Genomic DNA, 17,796 nt, shown 5'->3' on the forward strand with positions numbered 1-17,796 from the left:
AAGAACCAAACAAAATGCTAGTCTCTAGGAAGGGATGGAGGGCCAGCTAAAGGGAGAAACTGTTACCCATACTGAAGAGCCGGGCTTTCAGTTGGTCCATCCTCTTATTTGTGTCTGAGCAAGGATGGGCTATAATAAAACAAAACATTATCCTGAAGTAACAAGCAATTACTTCAAAAAGTAAGTGGAAAGGAAGGTTTTTATTTAAGAAAGTGATCTACTGTGCATCTATTTTGCAAAGCTACTGTAAAGGCAAATCTTTTGTACCCACAGCTGAAAACACAGGGAAAATGAAGGCTTACCCTCTACCTGCTCATTTAAAAGTTTTTTCAAGAGTCAACAAATATCAGCAACCCAAGTGGGTGCACACTGACAAAGAAAGTTTCACATCAGTTTAGGGATGGTAAGAGGAAGACCACCAGTAATAAGGATGCAAGTGTCAGCTTTCAATTTACTCTGTTTGCTTGAATCGACCCTTCTGCATGTAAATTGTCTGCAATATAAACAAATGTGAGCTGAGCACCAAAAGTGTTGCTTCATCGAGCATGCAGTCAGCAGGTACACAAAGAAGTGACACAAAGAAAAGAGATGGAAATGTAATTACTTGCAGACTACCTGACTCAAAAAGTAACTATAAGTAGAAATCAGGTAAAAGGGAAACACTTTGTTGATTAGGTCCCAGGAGAAAGTTAAAAAAGGGAGAATGCACTTCAAAGTAAGGCTGGAGTCCTGAACAGTATCACCCTGCAAAGGCTAAGATTTACCTGCTCTACAGCCTACCTGAGGTGCATGCAAGAAAATACACCACAGAAGGTATGTCACTTTCCTTTCAAAACGCATGCACAGGCTCTTGTTTATCAGGCTGAGAGTGTGGATTACACAAACAGAGACAGATGTATAAGTGTCACAAGGATGGCGAGTCTTCTATTTCCACATGCATTTGCCTACTCTGTTTAATAAAAGCTTCTTGCTGTAACTGGGTCACTAAAATATACACTAGCAGATCAGAGAGCTGTGTTTGGAACATAGGAGATAGTTTTCATCATATGATCTCTTACAAATGTGCCCATTCAGGGGCCTAAAGGTCGAAATTAGAAAATTTTAATAATCACCAAGTGAGTATAAAATAACTTTCCATCATTTTCAAAAGAACTCTTTCTAATCTGTCTTTCAACACTTCTACAGCCTAAATGCCACATATCCCTTAAGACATCTACCTTAATTGTCAGATATCTCTGTAAGCCTAAAACATTGTCTCTTTCTAAATGACATTTTTGCTGTAGTACATGTACCCTCAGGAGGAAATAAGGGAACTGGTTTCAGATGAAGGTGTGCCTGAAATTCCAGTGTGTTGTTGATCAGTCTTGGTTTTATTTTTATAGTTCTGAATAACAACTGAAGTTCAGATTCTCTCTCTGAATAAATGACCTTGCCACAGGAGTACTTTGTCTGTCCCAGCCCCAGGGACTTGTTGACCCTGGGAGTGATGGCTGGGGGATGCAGAAAACAGCAGCTTCACCATGGTAGGGCCTACTTACCACCCAAAATACCAGACAACCACAGTTTTCATGACAGAAACGTGTAATGGAAAACTTCTTGTGTTGAGTTTGGTTTCCCTCAATAAGGCCTTCCACCTGTTTCACACACATGTCCAGCAAGCACAACTGTCCAGATGAACAGGGCACAGACCTGCAGCTCATTCTGTTTCATTTCAGCCAGAGGAAAGACAATGAGGTGGGCATTGACTTTAGCTCTGAAAGCCTCCAAGCACCCCTAATTTTGAGTGCCACAACAGATCTCACACTACACCCATGCCTGCCTCCTTTGCTTTCAGACATGGTTCTTTTGCCTGCAGTATTGTGACAAGTTTCCACCACCTGAGGGCTCTTGTCTGGGCCTCTGGGAAAAAAGGGAGGGAAGAAGGGGGCTGAGAACATAAAAATACTGGATTTCAGTGATATGGGAAGTGACCATGTGTGAAGTATTGTTTTTGAAACAGGCAGGCTGTTCTGTCTAGAGGTGCCTGCAGACACACACAGTGCTGTGCACAGGGCAGACACCTTCAGCCCCCACTGCTGTGGTCGTGAGCGCTCACCAGGGAAGGGGAGAGCCAATGCCCATGTACATTTTAGAAATGGTCCAGGTGGAAACCAGAGGAAGAAGAGGAACCTAATCTCTCCTGGAGTCAGAGGAGAGCTGGGGAGGAGAGCTGCTTTTTATACCTCTTCTGTATTTGGGGATAGCTTGGTTTTGTATAGGGGAAGGCCCTATGCTCCAGTAATCACTCGGATTTAGCTGGATCATTTGCAGCATGTGTCAGAAGAACATGGGTGATATCAGGCACAGCATATCTTTTCCACAGTTCTGAGAATTCTCTGTGTCTGCAGATGTTAAGAAAAAGCATGGAGCCCTGCATGTAGCTACAACCACAGGCTCCTATCTTGCCTGTGATTCACTACTGCATGTAAGTATTGTTCAGAAATATTAAACAGATAAAGATAAAAATTCTTGGTTTAGGTTTCAGATGTGTTTTTTTTTAATTTTGTTTTGTGTGTCCCCCCGCCTCCTTTTATTCAACAATAGTTTTACCCACAACCAGAAAAAACCCCAAAGCTGAGTCAATACATAAGTATGAAATCCTTCTGTTTGTCTGTATATTATTACACTGATCCTCTGGCTAAAGAATATTGCAAATTAATTATCTAAGCAGAGTCTACAGGAGGTACAACTTCCAGGAAGTGGGTGTAAACTTTCAGAGCTGCCATCCTCAGGACAGAAGAAAGAAGGACATCACCTTAATAATTTATACAGTGATATAATATGTGCAGTCTCTTTCAATAGCTACTTTCACTCCAGCTAATTGTGTAAGAAACTTTCTTTTCCACACTAGTGGATGACGTGCACAGTGAACAGCTGCACTGAGCTGCACTTGTTTGTTAAGAGGTCCATGCAATTTGCTGTGTCCAGTCCTTTCCTCTCTGGCTAGTGAAATCCTGCCGGCGGCTCCAGTGACAGCAGAGGTCTGACATCTTCTGTGAAGGCAAGTCCCAGCATCTACTCAAAATTCATGATTATTAGTCAACTGTTTTTAATCCCTCATCCAACACTCCAGCACAAGCTAGATACCTAATGGGCACTAGAGATGACTAAAGTCAATGCAGACTGTGAACCACTTCTGTACCAGGCTAAGACCTGACTTCATGTCAGCTACCACCATTCCCCCATCAGTCTTAAACCTCTGGTTTTCACCAGGCTAAGCACAGGAGCAGCACCAGGCATGTGGCTGAGAGAGAGAGTGGAACTGCAGCATGACTGGATGCAGCAAAGGTCCCTCACTCAGCACCTATTTTGGCAAATGAATCTACCGGAGACAGGCTTACCGGAGACAGACTTTGTCCAGGCAGAACTCTCTTTTATTTTATATAACTTTATATGAAGTATTTGAAGTATATGAAGTAATCTTATTACTTCATTTATATACAGAATAAGGGTCTGAGCTATCAAGCTAGGCAAGATTTTACTTATCTGCACACATTCCACACAGACACTCCCATGGCTGCCTTCAACCACAAAGAACAATCACGCTTTAAGTGGCTTTCGAGCTTGATCTTGCAATTCTTTTCACACACACACTAATCTTAGCTCTGGCTTGCTTAGGACCACAATATTTTTGCTTTCTTCCTCTTCTTTCATCCACATAGTTGGTGTTGTCTTGTTTAGCTGTTCCTACAACTGGAGACATGATGAAGATCGGTGCCTTCCTCATTCATGATCAAACTTTCGCCTTCACAGCCTGCCGATTACACAGTGCTGGTGGGAAGACATCTCTGACATGCCTAGTTCCACTGCCTGCTCAAAACTGCTGGTCTCTGCTCCTCAAAATAATTAAAAGAGTTCTGCCTTGTGTGAAATCAGTCATTTATTGACATAGGTCAGCAGTCATCTTCCTCCACAGTTGGGAAGGAGAAGCTTTGACTTATTCACCAGGATTTTCTGTGATGGCTTCTTGAGAAAACATGACATGAGCTGCCTTTAAGCCAGAGCAGTTTATAAAGTGCCATCTAAGCCACCGTAAAATACTACTCAGTTTAAGTGTGAGAATCTTGTAGCTGGGGCATCTGGCTTTCAACATTTGCCAGACTGCATGTGGGGAATATTTTCTCACAAGTAATTATTGTGCTGGGGAAGGCAAGTCAGCCTCCCACCTACATCCTGTCATTATTTATTTTTCCCAGTCTCACACTGTTCTTCGTATGAACATATTTTGAATCAATATTGTACCCCCAAAGTGGGAAAAGGTGAGATGGGAAGTAACAGGGAACACTGCAAGGCTCAGAAGGATATTTATACTATGCATTAAAAAGCCTATGTTAGATCAGGCCCTAGATTAGACTAAAGAGTGTATTAAATAGATTAAGGAGTTTATAAGAGACTTACATTTGAACCAGCATTTCTTGTTAAATTATAATGTACATTTTCACGGATTTAGGATTATTATCATTTTCATTAGTGGTTTGTTTCCATATCGGGGCGACTGATTGATTTATTAATTTATATCAGGCATGTCTCTCCCCCACAGGTTCTGGTTCATATCTTCAAGACTGTTTTGACTGCTGTGTTCCCACAGGCAGCAGAATAGGAAAGAATTGTTAAATCTCTTGCTAATAGCTTTTACCACATAAATTTGGTGGTTTATTCCATAGACACCTTTTTAATGGGTTACACTGCCCAGCTGAAGCATATCTTGATATTCTCTGCTGAGTCCTGTTTTGGACAAGCTTATACATTTCTTTTCCAAATACATAATTTAGCTTTTCACTGAACTGTCCAGATCATTGAACTCTGCTTGTTCCCATAGTGGTCATTTTTCTTGTGATACCCACTTAGCATTGTCTGTACTTCAGGTACTGACTTCAGTTACCACCTACTGCTTTCTTCTCCTCCTCAAACTGGTCACCGCTTCATCCCTCTGTGAGCAAGCATTTATTATTAGCTTGTGAAGGCAACATCAAATTGTATATGAATGTACTGTTATCTGTAAAATGCAGGAGAAAGTTTTCATTAACCCTAAACCGGAGTTTTGAAGTATTTCTGGCTACAGTTCTTTCTTCTTCATAAGCCTCTGAAGCAGATATATCTATGCAGCAATTTACAATTTTAATGCAGTCTATCTATCTACACCCAGGAAGGATGCCAAAATAATGTAAAATATCCTGTGTAGACAGAGTCTGGGACAGCTCTGCCTCAGGTAGTGGCAGGAGTCCCATGACAGAGAATCTCTACATCCAGTAATCAGAGACCATGCACCCAGTGTCAGCTAGCTTTGGTAGCTCACCTTACAGCTAGAATTTGGCAGTACCTTACCCTCTGAACAAAGTCAGGACAGTAATTCCCTTTGCATTAGATCCACTGATCAGTAAGACAAATCCACCCCTTGGAGACATGCTAATTCTGACTGACTCACGTTTTTTCCCAATTCAAATTCATATCAACGTGCAGTAGCCCCCATCCTCATTCCCTCCAGTGATCAGTTCCTTCCACAAGATTTTTGCAGCTAGGTTAGGGTTAAGTTTCACAATTAAAGGGACATCTTGCAGGGCATGCTCCTGTGTCACAGCATGGTGGCCAACTCACCTACCAGGTTGTAGTGGTAAGAAAAGCTTACACAGAGTTTCTGTGGTCCTAGGTGAGCTGCCTCAGTTCCTCTTTTCTGGTTTCCAGCTATTTATGCAGCAGCTGTTACTGCGGGAATGGGAATCCCGGGACTTGTACGACTAGCTCTCTGCTGGCAAGGAGTACCTCTGAGCAGTGAAGGCCCCTGGCCTATACAACTACACGCTTGTACCCGTGCTTGGCCATTCCATGATGTGTGGGGTTGCCACCAGGACTCCAGAAGCAGAGTTCACCATATCTTTTCTATCCTTTCTGCTCTGCCTATGAGCTCAAGTGGGTCCATTTGCAGATGACTGGCAAATAAACTCACACCTTCTCCATCACCAGTGCCAAAATAAATTCTTACCAAAAGATGCAACAGGAAATATACACTCCAGATCGACTTAATTCAACATTCCTGGCCGCTGCTGATGTTAAATCGGTATAGAAAAATGAGGTAAGTACAGTTTTCTCTGAGTTTGTACTTATACAAAAAACGAGGAATATTCTTTTGGTCTGGGACTGCCCCTTAGTGTCCTGCTGAAGAACTGCTGCTTCCAGATCTCAGGTTAGCAGCAACTACCACAGTTGCAGGGCTAAAGGAGACAGGCTCCCACCTGTCTGCTCCAAGATACAAGCAGATGTTTCACCGCTGCATTACTATGGTAAGATCCGTACAAAGGTCAGCATCATCACCAGGCAAGACAAGAAGTAATGTCATTTAAAACTACAGAGAAAAGACATACCCACTGCCCACAGCTTCTCAGCTGGAGGAATAAACACTGCAGAGAATTTAGTATTTAACACAGGTCAGGGAAAGAAACTAAGCTGCCATGGGGTAGCATAAAAAGAGTCACACAGAAAATGGCTAACTGAAAGACAGGAAATAAAAAAATAAATTACTGGGTTTTACAAGTCAATGGAAAAATCAATGGGGACCCCACAGGCACCTGTTCTGGAGCCAGTGCTATTCAATATATTCACTGGAGACCTGAGAAAGGGAGGAGAACAAAGGGATACTTTTTTTGTTGTTGTTGATACAACAATTATACAGAGAGAGTAAGTTAAGGTCCAGCTGTGAAGAATGCAGAAGAATCTCATGAAACTCAGTGATATAGTGTCAGATAAACTAAACACGAAATAAAAACAAAGCGGTATGGGGAAAATAAATTCTTTTGTACATAGTTATGAGTTCTGAGTTGACTATGAGAATTCATGAAAGAGATCTTGTGAAAGAGGAGATCTACAAGTGAAAACATTGGTCTAGTAAGAATCTGAGAACAAACAGTATTAGGAAAGAAATGTAACACAGAAAATTGGGAGTGTTTTTATGCCACTAAGTAAGCCCAAAGGTTATTCAAAATCATGGTGGTCCTCTTAACTCCTACCTTCATTTTACACTCAATACAGCAGGATTAAAAGAGACAAGGAGAAGAGCAGCAAAGAGACAGCTTCTGTGTTAGAAACAGCTAAATACACAAGGCATGTCAGTCTGCAGAAGGATGTAACTAGGAATGTGAAAGAATTATTTATATTTGAGAGTGGCATGGAGAAGGCAAGAAGTAATTATTCATGGTCTTTTATAATACAAAACTATGGAGGGCAAAAACCCCCAATAACCTTATTCAAAACCAGCAGAAGAACATTTTTAAGTTGTTGAACTGCTTGCTGTGAGAATTGTCCGGGAAATACTTACTGAGAGTTACTAAACACAAAAGCTTGTGTCAACAAGGCTTCTCTAAAACATAAATCACAGGACACTGGATTAGCATTCCAGGTAAGTACTAGCCTTGTCTCTTTTTTATGGACCTGTGTCAGCTACTGTTCCTAGTAGATTACCACATGAGAACTCGCTTTTCCTTGACATGAAAAGCCAGTTATATTTTTATGTTATATGGAAAAAAAAATGTCCTGATGATAATGTGGGATAATCACTAGTTCTGACAAACAGTCTCTGCTTTCAAGGAGAACTGTGTGGTTTAAACAGATATCCCAGTAAATAGGGAGAAATATAGAGAATAGGGTCTGAGGTAGACAAAATATTAATTTCTGGAGCAAAGTTATAGGAAAAACTCTGAAAGCAGGGCTCTCAGGATGTTCTCACAGATATTACAGATGCAGTTGCTCTGAGGGATCTTCTCTAGACAAGTGAATTCTTGATGGTACTAGGAAAGGACTGGACTAACACTACAGGAGCAATGTGTGTCTCAGCAGGAGCCAGCCTGAGTGTTACAGGCAGATGTAAAGTAAGAGTCAGAGGCAGATGTTGTTAAGGTACAATTGATTTAATTGTCTTTAAAAGACAGGGAAATTAGATGGTTGCTCCCAGTTTAATGAACACCATAAATGGCCCAGAGATATGTTGCATGCATGTGCAAACCAGAAACAGCTGAAATGGTGGAAGGAACAGAGAAAGCCAACAGACATAATTTCCTCTTCACACATTAGAGCTTACTTGGAATGTAGGGCTGCATGTTTCCTCTCCATTTGGAGGAGAAACTGAGAATACACTGTGCTGTGCAGATACTCTCAAGTGTATCAGCAGGATGCCCTGCCCTGCTGTTGTGCCTCCATCCCTCCCCTTTGCAGAGCAGTAGCAAGAGTCCTGGCAGGTACCTCATGCCAGCTGTACCTTGCTGGCCAGTGGGGTGGTTCCTTCATGTCAAACAATGTGATTGCCTCATGGGCTTCCTGGTTCACACCTCAGTCACACGCTCCCCTGTCTCATATCACAACCCTATGTCACTCAGGATGTCTGGTGCTGAGTGGGTAGATATAAGCCCAGCATGGTGACAGAGAATACACTTACACTTGTGTGTTGCTGGATGTAGCTTAAACCCATTTTCCAACCTTTGCCAGCATTTTGCTGTGTAGTGTTGTTCTGATCCATTTCCCTTCTCCTTGCTGCTTTTATCCTTGCTTCCATGCTAAGTTAAAATTGGTGAGTAAAAGTTTTGAAGGATAGAAAGCCCAAAAGCAATTACCTACATTGTCTATATGCCACTAAAATAGTTATCATGTCTGTTGTAGAAAACAGAGCAACCTTATACATATCCACTTAAAAATTTACTGTTATATTGCCTCCTGAAAGGATGAGCAATGTTTTATTGCTCTTACTCCATTTCCCAAGTACCCCTATAACAAAAGCCTTCACATCTCCTCCTTGCCATGCTGAACAATATTCCAACTTCAAAGAACACATAACACTGTTTACCTTCTTAGCCACACAACATTGTACAAGTTGCATTCAAACCCTGTAAGTCCAACGAGCTTTCCATATACATTATTTGTAAGAGTTTAATAACATTTGTATTGTACCTTCTAAGAGGCATGTATCACTGTGAAAGGAAATTCCTTCATAATGAGAACCATATGAATTTCTGTTATTTGCTTTTCAGATATCTGAAAAGGTCCTGAGCTATGAGATATGAAAAGGAGAATGTCAGTGACTGTTATAATACACAACATTTTAAAATTTATGCTTTTATTTCCTCTGCAAGTATTTTTTTGTCTTTTTTTTTTTTCAGTGATTTTAGAGAGAAATCAGATTTTAACTATATGGAAAATCTCTTCCAAACTAACTCTTTTGCCATTGATTAAAGGTTGTTTAGAAGTTCATCATCACAGTTATTTCCAGCAAAAGCAGGACAATACACTGACACAAATGCTGAGACTGGTACTAAATGAGATTTTAGATCTGCTTTTGATAATACAAAGCACTACCATCCCCGAAATAAAAAGCTTGATGATATCACCACCCCTACTTGCTCTCTTTTTCTAGAGAATTTCTGTTTCTTAGAGTAATTTGCAGATACAAAAAGGAGGCAGGTTCACAGGAGCAAGTACATGCTATCATCTTGTTTGCTTTGTGTTGAGTCGGATGTTTAAATATGTTCATTTTGGTACAAAAGTGAAATATCCTTGTTTTCAGCTAGAAAGCAATTACTTGAGGCTCTTAAGACTCCTTGGAGTCATACTGTGGCAGAAGTATGGCAGAACTAGTAGAAACTATCAGTAGGGACTGTTGCCTTAACTGTATAGCCCTCTAATTATGATACCTTTATTAATTAAGTGGTCACTGAAATAACAAGTATAACAAGCACTGGTGTTTTTTCTTTTAGGGGTTGTCTAAGTAAAATTATGTCTCTCAAAGAACTTTCTAACAATCAAAATTACAGATGCTGGCCCATGGAAAGCTCCTAAATGATATTAAAAAGTATGTATACTTTTTTATCAGAGGACTGAATCCAAGCATTCCCAGTTCTTCATTCTTCAGTTCACTGTCAAAAAAAGTTTGCCGTGTAATGAAAGGCAGATGTTCTCACCGTTTTGTCTAATGATGCAGCCACTAATGGGACAGGTCCAGAACTCTCAGCTGTTCCTGACTGACCTGACATGATGTATCCCTTGATACTAAACAGGAGAGCACTTTCAGCATCTTGTGAGGGTATTACAATTCCCCCCTGAGGAAGAAAAAAGGCTGGTAGAAAAACCAGTAAAACTCAGACTCTTCTTTTCATAGAATCATAGAATCAGCTGGGTTGGAAAAGACCTCTGAGATCATCAAGTCTAACCCCTGATCCACTACCACTGCAGTTACTAGACCATGGCACTCAGTGCCACATCCAGTCTCATCTTAAAAACCTCCAGGGACGGAGAATTCACCACTTCCCTGGGCAGCCCATTCCAATGCCTGATTACCCTCTCTGTAAGGGGGTTGTTGTGGCCAAAGTGCAGGACCCGGCACGTGGCCTTGTTGAACCTCATCCCCCTGGAGTCAGCCCAACTCTCCAGTCTGTCCAGGTCCCTCTGCAGAGCCCTCCTGCCTTCCAGCTGATAGACACTCCTCCTCAGCTTGGTGTCATCTGCAAATTTGCTAATGGTACACTCAATCCCTTCATCCAGATCATCAGTAAAGATATTAAATAGAACTGGGCCCAGCACTGATCCCTGGGGGACACCACTGGTGACCGGCCGCCAGCTGGATGCAGCCCCGTTCACCAGCACTCTCTGGGCCCGACCCTCCAGCCAGTTCCTAACCCAGTACAGAGTGCCCCTGTCCAAGCCATGGGCTGCCAGCTTTTCCTGGAGAATGCTGCGGGAAATGGTGTCAAAGGCTTTGCTGAAGTCCACATAGACACATCCACAGCCTTCCCCTCATCCACCAGGCAGGTCACCTGATCATAAAAGGAGATCAGGTTGGTCAGACAGGACCTGGCCTTCCTAAACCCGCACTGGCTTGATCTGATCCCTTGTCCATCCTGTGGGTGCTGTGGGATTGCACTTAGGGTGATCTGTTCCATAACCTTGCCAGGCACTGGGGTCAGGCTGACAGGTCCTCCTTCCAACCCTTTTTGTGGATCAGTATGACATTCACCAACTTCCAGTCATCTGGGAACTCCCCAGTGAGCCAGGACTGTTGGTAAATGTCGGAGAGTGGTTTGGTGAACTTTTCTACCGGCTCCCTCATTACCCTTGAGTGATCAAATATTAATTCCTTACTAAAGAAATACATTTCTTTCTTACTTGAATCCACCCCTGTGAAACAGCATCAGTCACTACCCTCACCAGCACAAAATTATTTGTAGCTACAATGGCCATGGTAAATATGCATGAAGTTATAGTTAGACAGTTGCAGGTGAAGTAACATTTCCACAATGCAAAACTTCATGTGGGCTCAGATGCTGTGGAAATAAAGTAAAAAATCAGCTCTTGGTGACAATAAACTTCTGTATGTTATAGTAATTCAGAAACCTGGGGATTGCAACAGATGAAAAACAACACCTTTTCTTGCTCAGATAAGACTATGTCTTGAGGATTTGGTTTTAACAGTGGTTAAATCCAAGAAAAAAAACAACAAAGGAGACTCAAAGCTATTGTGAGAATATACTGCTTCAAAAGTTACCCTTCAGAAGCCCCTTTTCTCTCCTTAGCAACCTGTCTCCCTGGTCCCAAACCTAGCAGGGATATATGATATCATCTGTTAAGTCCTTCTCCTTCTCTAACATCAGATACATATGTGTATTTCAAAATGGCATATTACAAAACAAAGCACAGTACAAGGAAATAAGGATTCTTTAACATTTGTGCAATAGCATTTAGAAACAGAAGAGGGAGCCTTTAATCACAGTATCAGCTCTTTTTGCAGAATTTCAGAAAATTTAACAAGACATGTAAAATTCCCCAGCTGATGAACAAAGTCCTTGGCTAACTTTTGAATACCACTGATCTCCCTGGGCTTGGGCCAGCAGCTTGGTTGGCATGTGACATGTACCTCTCCCTCTTTGCTGAGAAGCCGTCCTCTGTGCCTTTTGTCTGCCAAGACATCACCATTTCCCCATTGTCTCCTGACACTCGGAGTGAGTGAATTTAAGGTGGACAGTCTACTCCGTGGAAACACCAAGAGCCAAGGAGATCCTTGCATCTTTGACTTCAATGTAGCGACTTCAGATCCTCATACACATAGTGGAGAAGTGGATGCTCTGGGAGGAAGCGGGGAAGATGCTAAGAGTGCTGAATTACCTTCTGCGGGTGTCTACCTACCCATACAGGATGTTTAGGTATCAAAGCAGAGATGTGTGTCTTGAGTCCACTCTCAAGTGCAAACTCTGTGAGGAGCTCTCAGTTTGAAGAGGGAATGAACTACCCAGCAAAAAGGTATGAGTTTATGCTAATAGAAAACATGCATCAGCTGACACAGGATATGTGCCACATACACACTGTTGTGACCCCACTAAATGACCAAGAACACGAATGGTCCTCAGGCCACAGTTCCCTTGTTCTTCCCAATCACACTGACAGGTCTGGTTTAGTGTCTTTGGGTGCTGTGACCAGCAGTAACTCTAAGGTTAGAGATCACACCGATGTTGTTTAAACTTAAATCACACATGGAAGACAAAAGGACCTTGAAACAACAAGACTGCTGATATCTTTCTTTTCTAAACCCCTGCTATCTTCATTTGACATGTAAGCAGTGGAAGCCATGATTTGCAGAGTCAGTCATTGCCATTTCCCCTTGTCTGGCAGAGGTATCTCCACTCTGTACTGTCTCATGTCCTAGAGTTAGGACCTTTTCTATCCCCCTGCCCATGTCCTACCATAGCACAGTTACAAAAGTGAAGGTAGGTGGAGGAGGACTCTCTCTCTCCCCCTCTCTCCTGCTGTATGTTATTCTTCAGTACCTTTGTGGTTCCTGCTGCAGAATTTGAATAAGCACAGCTCACCACAGCTGAGTTTTGCTGATGCTGGAGCCAGCTCTACATCCTTCAGTAGTAACCCTGAACAAAGCCATCAACACTCTTCGGAAACATCAGACCAAAGAGACTCCTGACATGCAGGGGCACCAAGCCATTGTCCTTGGAAATTTTCTTTGTTATCTCCACTGCTGACCCTGCTAAACAAAACACCAGGCCAGTGGACTCTGGGAGTTCAGCGAGGCTTCTTGGTATTGTCTACTCACCCAGGGTCTGGCAGCCACTCAGACATTTACTGAGGATTGTCTTTACTGGCTGTTGTTGACTCTATTGATGACTCTACCTATTTAACCACACAACCCTATGGGTTGGGGGGTGGGGCTTCCAGGCAACCAGCCTAACACCCACAACACAGTCTTCATAAATTATAACAGAGCAGTTCCGTAACTTCACTTCAACATTTCATTTTACCATCAAATCACTCTTCACAGCAATGGCACTCTCCATCCCTGCTCACAAATACATCACCACAGTACAGCCACCACCAGCGTTTCCAGCTATGCTCCTGAAATTAAAGGAGAGACGTTACTGATACTGACCAAAAGCAGGCAACTTTTTTTGAACGTGATACAGCTTGCCTCCAGCATGTCCTGAACTAGTGCTAAGGGCTTGCCCTAGATATTTTTACACTGTGAACCATGTTGCTCAGTTCATCCACTCACAGAAAGTCAGACAGGTTTGCCAGACTGGGACTTGAAGACAAAATGTCAGGGGGTCATGATGTGTCAAACTGCAAGTATGCACTAGTCCTGACTCACTTCCAGCTAAATCCAGGGAACACCACAGTCTGGTGTTCCCTCCTGAGCCGATACTGCCATTGTGACTCATTGCCTGCTTCTTGTGTTTTCTTCATATCCCCTTGGCTTTTGTCCCTGAAGAGAATACTCTTCAGGACATTAAGGAAACTTCCTCTACCCACTACATCTTATCTTTTAATTTGTGTTCTTCAAGTTAATGATTTCATTAATTTCCTCTTATTCAGTGAGTTAACCTCTCCAAAGAAGCAGCATATCCTTTTTTTTCCCCATCTTAAATTACTCCTTTTTCCCAATTGCTCAGATATATAGGCACAGGATCCATGTGAATAGGCTCCACTTCCCACAGTGTGCAAAGCACAGTCCCACCACGGAAGCATGGACCCAGCTGTAAACCACAACACCAGGAGTACAGACTGTCCTGAATTCAGACTCAGTGCAGAGAATACATGAATGCTGATGATCTTCTGCACTGCTACACAGCCATGCATTTCTTCCTGCCAGCAGCTGAGAGCTGGCAAGTGCTGTATGTGAGAGGAGTCAGTGGGGAGGGTGTTTTCAAATCAATGCAGTTCAGGCTCAAACGTGCTGAACTCTCAGTTCCCAGAAGTTTGCTTTTTGAAACTGATGCACAAAGCTGGAGTGCAGTGGCTTAACCAAATGTAGCTCTTAACTCCAAGAGAGATATCCACTCATGCCACTCAGGTTTGTTCTGACCCAGAGCACTTGCCACTTGATGCACACAATTTGGCAATTAAAATCCTGCCAGTCTTAAGAATTGCTATGCATTGATTTTTAGAATAGCTATAATATATAGACAACATCCCTTTTGTCCACTGTTTCCACAGAGCTGACTGCATTAACTGACACGTCATGGGAGCCATAATACCTGGAGGTGACCTACTAATAGAGCTGATAGTTGTTACTGGGGCGTATCTCCACAAGCAGACTGGTCAAATTTAGGCTTTTCTTCTCCTCCCACACTTTGTTGTCTTGCTTCATTATACAAGTGTCCATTAGTGCTCTTTACTGCATTTATTATCACCTTCAAAACAAAGGAACGAGGCTTAGTCCATGTCTGCTACCAACCGACCGCACTGGAGAAGCACTCCAAATGCAGACATAACTTTAGCAGCAAGACTCTGTTTTACACCACCATAATAATCCCATGGAGACATTAGATGTAGTAGATTTTACGACGAAGGTGCAGTCTCCGGGTTACAGCTACACTAAGGCTCTCGTGATCAGATATTGCACTGGTTCTCTCCTGTGGATGCTCTTATGGATCTACTGTGAAATGCAGTATTCAGGTGAGCATTAGGCTGACACAAGTTGTACATAGCATTCAGCAGCTGGCAGCACATGTGACGAGGAAGCACAGTACCCAGAGACATGGCAGTGAACACATTTAAGCTATCTTTGCATTTGGAATGCTTCATCTATACTGAAGCATTGGCATTGGAGCTTGGCTCTGACAGAGTCACAGATATTGGTATTGTTGAGCTGACTCTATTCTGGTGTTTGTACCGCAGGAGCAATCCCAGGTGGTTTTTGAACTTCAGTGCAGCTGTGAACCTACCTACTCCATGTACATGCAGACACACTTTTTCCTGGCAATCAAGGAGCTGGATGGATCACCAGGGAAGCTGGTTTCAGACACACTTCAGTGACTGAAAAGGCAAGTCACAAAAGCTAGCACTGGATTGGTGACTCCTTATGGACCAAAGGGAATTGTCACAGTATCTCTGCACAGCATTCCATGCGCCCTTCACAGTATTTTTTCCATTATCTGAAGCATCTCTACCTCCTTTGGCCTAGATGACAGAGAGCTGACTATGTAGTCAGCCTGTTGTACTGGTCCTGCTAGCAAACAATGCCTGGAGAACGTCTACCTGCAAGCCTAAAGAAGGTTATCACTTCTGAGAAAAAACACATAGGTAAAACTCCTGGCTGTTGAATCAAAATGGTCATGACTACTATGTTCATGCTGTATTTAACAGTGAGACTGTTTATTAACTGTGGCCAAAGGATCTATGACAGATCAAATGCAGGCATAATGAAACCCGGGTCTCAAACAGCTGTTATGGTAGGCAAGCAGGCTGCTTGATTCCCAGGCAGCTACACATCAACACAATGTGTTAAACGTCTTCAGTCACCACACCACAGTCAGACAAAATGAATGCTAAACTTAGTGGGCCCAGGCAGTATTCATCAAGTTCTGAAAAAGCTGACAAAATAGCTAAATTAGTGACAGAAGTGTGTTATCCCTTGCCAAAATTATACCTGAATACTGGGAGCCAATGCTGTAATCAACAATTAAAAGCAGGTTCTGAGGTGTCCAGAGAAATACAGTTCCGTGATCTCCATGTCTGTATTGAGCAGTTAGTGAAGTCTAAGAAGGGACATCAGGAAGGAAGTTCTAGACCTTCCTTCAAAAAGGCACCATTGCTCTTCTGAAGAGAAGTCTGGATTTAACAACTCCGTGGAGTTCTTGGAAGAGGCCAAACAGAAGTGGAAATAAGGGTGATCCAGCATTTACAGTCTACTTGGGATTTCCAAAAGGTTTTTGGCAAAACTTCTGATCAAAGGCTTTAAAAGAAAACTAGGCAGACATGGAATAAGAGGGAAGGTCCTCTTATGTAAAAGTAACTGCTTACAAGGGAAGAAATACAGGGTAGCAGAAAAATAGTTAGTCTTAACAATGCCAGTTACTCACCAGTGTGGTGCCACATCTATACTATTCTGCACATTCATAAACAGAGGCCTGAAGAGGGTTGAGCACTGAGGAACAAAAGTTTGCTGTTAACATCCTAACTTGGCATACAGAACTATGGCTTGCAAAATTACTGTAACCAATCAAGACAGGGAAGTAGTTACAAGCACAAAAACATCAACTCAATGCCACGGAGCAGGAGGAAAAAAAAATGAACCAAACATTGAATTTTAGGGGTTATTAGGGTAGCAACATGGAGCAAAACAGAAGCCATCACTGTACCATCCACAACTTGAATACTGTGTGTAGTTTCCGTATGGAAATGGGAAGGTCTCAGAATGGAGACAGGACTATCACTGAGAGTGGCTGACCTGAAAGGAATTGGCTAGGACACCTCAATGTGGAAAGTACCTGAGAGGGGCCATGATACTGGCTTACAAAACCTCAAGAAGATGGCTAAGACAGTTAGGGACTCATTCACACTCTCTTCTGGTTTAGAAATGAGGGGCCACCAAATGAAGATTATGGATTCTGAATCAAAGTGAATAAACTGAAGTTGACAAGACACCAACAGGCATTACTAAGTAGACCGTCCAAATGGGACTTAAGGAAGTTCTTACGCTGAAAATAGGAGGATGTTGGGACAGTATGTGGGATGTGATATGTGGCTGTACTGTTTTCACTCCTGCCTGGGTACCTGTGTCCAACTTCTTTCTTTTGCTGTTATGCACACTGTTTGTCACAGATTAGTCCTTTTTGGCAGCAGCTTTCCTCACATATGACAATGAGCTCAGCTCCCCAGCCTTTGACTCCTGTTTTCCTGAACTTCAGAGCACATTTCAACTGCCCCATAGCACAGCACTCAAATAGTGCTGGCTACATCTGTGCAACTGGTATGTTGGCCAGGTGCCCTGTGCAGCAGTCCTTTTTTGGCATGTTCCTTGACACCTTGCTGACCTTCAGACGCACAGGCGTGATGATTACTCTGGCTGAGCTGAATGCACCCTCAGCCTGAGCAGAGCCATTCTTATGGTCATGGGGGGAGGCTTGCTCCCTGCTGCTTAGGAGGCTAGGTAGAGGCTTTGCAGCAACTGTACTTCAATGTGCCTTGCACTTGCACAGTGAAATAGAACAACCCCTCCCTTGTGCTGAGCCAAAAACTCATCCAGCAAAACAGCCAAATGCTGTTTGAAGTCAGAAGTAAACTCTCCTCCCTCCTCCTGGTTTAACTTTAACTCAGAAATGATCCAATCTACCCCAAGGCCACACATTTGTGACAGTATAAGAGAACAGTGTGATCACACACCTGGGGTAGGGGGGAGACTAATTCTACTTCTCTTAGCTGCAGCATGTATTGAGCTGCTTGTGAAATCTTGGCACCATGCACACTGATTTCCAACTCCCAGATGCTTTAAAGGATGTT

Source organism: Empidonax traillii, unplaced genomic scaffold (genome assembly GCF_003031625.1).
Source record: "Empidonax traillii isolate 1590-97213 ecotype Southwest subspecies unplaced genomic scaffold, ASM303162v1 scaffold8:size5222938, whole genome shotgun sequence".
Lineage (NCBI taxonomy): Eukaryota > Metazoa > Chordata > Aves > Passeriformes > Tyrannidae > Empidonax > Empidonax traillii.